A 4,373-nucleotide genomic window follows, 5' to 3' on the forward strand; every position below is an offset into this window, starting at 1 on the left:
TTTTCCCCTAAAATATCGCTTATTTTCATAGAAATCCCTGTTTTTCCCCTAAAATATCGCTTATTTTCATAGAAATCCCTGTTTTTAACCTTAAATATCGCTTATTTTCATAGAAATCCCTGTTTTTAACCTTAAATATCGCTTATTTTCATAGAAATCCCGCCAGCCTGGCTCTGTTAAACGCTTGCGCTGCGCTGGCACCCTTCTGTATATGCGCCGCGCTTGTACCCTGCTGCGCATGCGCCAGTCTTGCTCAGCATTACGCATGCGCCGGGCAGATACCGTACTAAGCATGCGCCAGTTAGGTGCCGTACTGCGCCTGTGCCGGGCTTACACTGTACTGCGCATGCGCCAGGCAAGTGACGTACTGCGCATGCGGAAGGAGGTACCGTGCTGCGCGTGCCGCAGGTTGTCATTTTCATAGAAATTCCTGTTTTTAACCTGAAATATCGCTTATTTTCATGGAAATCCCTGTTTTTATATACCCTATCCTAACCCTAACCCTAGTAATAAATAACCACCTAAAAAAAATCCTAACCCACTAATATATAAGAAACCAAAACGTTACGCCCCGCCGCAGTCTTTAACGCTGCCTCAGACCCCCAGTAGTTACTAAACCACCCCCAGCGACTGATTTAATTAATTACTTCAGCCCGGTTAATTAACGATTGGTTCGGAGCAGTGAATTAATGCCCACCTCCCAAAAGGCACCGCTGGGATTCGAACCCAGGATCTCCTGTTTACTAGACAGGCGCTTTAACCAACTAAGCCACGGCGCCGCTGCGCGCTGCGTTCCCCGCCCGTGGTCGCATCCCTGAGAGCCGCGCATGTGCAGTGCGGAAAAGGGGGGAATAGGGGGTTGGGGGGGAGCACAGAAATGGGGGAAAATGGGGAAATGTGGGGGAGAATGGGGAGGAATGGGGAAAAATGGCGGGAAGGGGAAGGAATATGGGAGGAATGGAGGAAATGTGGGGAAGCATGGGGGGGGAATGGGGAGATATGGGGGGAGAAATGGGGACAAGTTGCGGGCGGGGGGTAGAATGGGAGGAAATAACGGGGAAAAAGCGGAAAGGGGGAAAGTCGGGGGTGGTGCAAATTATGGGGGAAACGGGAAATATGGGGGAAATGGGAAAACGCTGCCGCTGCCACGGCAACCAGCGCTGGAGCGACAGGGCGGCGGTTGCTCGGCAACCGTTGTCATGGCGACGGGGGGGGCGCTGGCGGGGTGGTCAGTGGGGGCACTGGGATGTAATGGGGGGCGCTGGGAGGCGCCGCGGGGGCGATGGGGCGCAGTGGGAGAACGCGGTGCAAAATGGGGGGGCACTGGGGGCGGGCACTGGGAGGTATGGGGGGCCACTGGGAGGGAGAACAGGGAGACGTGGGGGGGCACATCTGGGGGTGTCCCCTGCTCCTCTTCCATCGGGGGGGCGGGGCCATCCCAAGGACGAATCGAGGGGAGGAAAATGGGGGGGACCCTCTGCGGTAGGAGACCCCCCCCACTGTCACGTGATCCCGAGGTGACGTCACCTGGCGGGGGGGTGCGGGAAGGGGAGTGGGGAGGGCTCCTCTGCCGCAGGGGTGAATCATCGGGGGGGGGAGGGGACGGCCCTATGGAGGGTCCTATAGAACCCGACCCGAAGTCTCTACAGAACACTCCTGGACCCCATAGAACCCAATGGTCCCTATAGAATCCCCCCCTTGATAACCCTATGGAGACCCACAGGTCCCTGCAGAAAGCCCCAAACCCTCAGAGCCCTCCTGGACCCTATAGAACTCTTCTTAGCCCCTATGGAACCCCTCAGGTCAGATCCCTCTCCGTGGCCCTATAGAGCCCTACGGATCCCTATAGCCCACCCCCCATGGCACTATAGGGCCTCTGGACCCTACAGCACCCCACAGATCCCTGTGGAGCCTCACAGATCCCCATAGAGCCCCTCAGATCCCTATAGGGCTTCCCCAGGTCCCTACCCCTTTGCCATATATCCCCCATCCCCCTGCCCCATAAACCCAATCCCTACAACACCCCTTACACCCCACACATCCCACACGCCCTGCCCTAGACACCGTGTGCCCTTTAGAACTCTGCCCTATAGACCCCAGTCCCTATACCTCTCTTCTGTCTAGACCCCACACCTCCTGGACCCATACACCCCTCATCCCAGTACCCCCCAGATCCTATATTTATTCCTGCCCTATACCCTCTAACTTGTAAATCTAAGGCAGACCCCGACCTATTCCTACACCCCCCCACACCCTATACTCCCCAGTCCCTATAGGGGTACTAAACCTTCTGCCCCACACCCTCATACCCCCTACATCCCCCACATCCCCTAAATCCCCCATACACCCCGAATCCCCCACACTCCCCATTCCCCCATACCCCCTACATCCCCCATAACCCCCACACACCCTACACCCCCTATGTCCCCTACCTCCCCTACCTCCCATACATCCCATGCACCCCCCCATACCCCCTACATCCCCCATGCCCCCAGCCCCACACCCCCCACCCGCAGGAAGCTGCGCTGCTCTGACTCATCACCCCCATTGCGGGGGGGGGGGGGGGCTATAGGGGCAGCTGCAATGGTGAGTCACTGGCGGGGGCACGCCCCCCCCCCCTCTGCAGCAGCTTATGGCACCTGGAGGGACCCCCCATAGGCACCCCAACCCTATGGGGACCTATAGGGACATGCAGAGCCCCATAGACACTTTATAGGGACATGCAGAGCCCCATAGACGCTTCCAAACCTGGATGGACATGGCCCTCCCCTCCCCATAGCCACCCCAGGACCTGTAGGGACCCACAGGGTCACAGGGACTCCCCATGGACACACAGGCACCTGGAGGGATCTATAGTTGCATGGGGGCACCCACAGGAACTTATAGGTGCAGAGCAAACCCCCCCCCCATATATTCAGGAATGTGTGGGGCACGGGGGACTGCCCATATGCACCTTAACACTTATAGGGTCCTATAGCAGCCCTGTGACCCCCAAATCCACCCCAATCCTATGGGTCCTGTGGGGACCCAGGGTCCCTATAGCCATATGGGCACCTGGAGGAGCTTATAGGGCCATGGGGACCCCATAAGTGCACCAATACTTATGGGCATGCGTGTCAACACATGGATACATGTATGTGCATGCAAGCACACACGTCACACGTGTGTATGTACAGCCATGTACACATGCACACACCTACACATACAGAAACATACATGTACACATGTGAGTGCAGCCCTACACGTGTAGATACCTTCATGTACCATCTGTGCTCACGATGGTACCACACGTGTGTGGCTGTCACGTGTGCATGCCTAAACACCATGTGTGTACATGTATGTACGGCCTATGTACAAGTATGTGCCATGCAAACACATGCGTAATGTGTGTGCACACGTGAATACTACATGTGTGTGCAACGTGTGTGCCCGTGGGTGGGGGAGGGGTCACTTTTGTGGTGTGGGGGGGGGTCTAAAGGGGTGCATGAGGGGTTCTGTAGGGCTGGGGGGGTAGGTCTTGAGGGGTGGGGGGTCTATAGGGGTGTGTATGGGGAGGTGGTGTATGGGGCATGGTAGCCTGTGCAGGGCTGCGTGTGTCTGGGGCTGATGTGCAGGGCTGTGTGTCTATAGGGCCGCTTAGGGGGCTCTGTAGGGCCGTGCACTGGGCTCTGAACAGGGCTCTGTGTAGAGGGCCGTACATATGGGGCCCTGACCTACAGGGCCGTGCCCGTGGAGCTCCACTATAGGGCTGCTCTCGGGGGGTCCTCTCGTGTGCTTGACCCCCCCCCCCCCCCCATTGCCCATTCATCCCCCACGCTCATTCATTCATCCATTCATCCGTTCACCCCTTCCGTCCGCGCGCATGCGCTCCTCCCTCCTCCCCCCCCGGATTTTTTTATGAATGGGCGCATTGACGTCAATGGAGCCCCCACGTGGGGCCGCGCGCGCCTATAAAAGGGGGCGGAGCCGCCGAGCGCTGTCCGTGGTGCTGAAGCGGAGCCGCTGCCCTCTGAGAACGGAACCGGAGATCCGTTGGGAGGGAGCTGCCGGTACCGGAACCGGCACCGGTAACAGAGAACAACTGGGAGCCGGTGGGAACCCCGCGCTGGGACCGGGAGCAGCGCGGCACACGGATCGGTAACGGGGACTGACTGGAATTCACCGAGAATCGCCGCCGGGAGCCGAACTCAGCATCGGAATCCCCCCAGCAGAGACTGGGGAGGCAGCGGGGGGAGCCCCGAGATCGTCGTGAGCCCCCCCCGAGTTGGTAAATGTCATCCCGAGCCCCTGCCCCATGTCGTCCTATGGGGGAAATGGAGGGGGGGAGGCTGTGGGGGGATCTGTGGGGGAGACGGGGGGTTTGGGGAGGGATT

General features: G+C 58.5%; 1 non-coding gene across 1 annotated transcript; it reads right to left on the minus strand.

Annotated features, from left to right (window-relative positions):
- Window positions 1-705: 705 nt before the first annotated feature.
- Window positions 706-779, minus strand: TRNAT-AGU. The gene has a single exon. It is a non-coding gene; the product is annotated as a tRNA-Thr (tRNA).
- Between the last annotated feature and the right edge of the window lie 3,594 nt (window positions 780-4,373).

This window comes from Lagopus leucura, unplaced genomic scaffold (genome assembly GCF_019238085.1).
Source record: "Lagopus leucura isolate 7727_CA_CO unplaced genomic scaffold, USGS_WTPT01 34509-0_obj-0_obj, whole genome shotgun sequence".
NCBI classification, from domain to species: domain Eukaryota; kingdom Metazoa; phylum Chordata; class Aves; order Galliformes; family Phasianidae; genus Lagopus; species Lagopus leucura.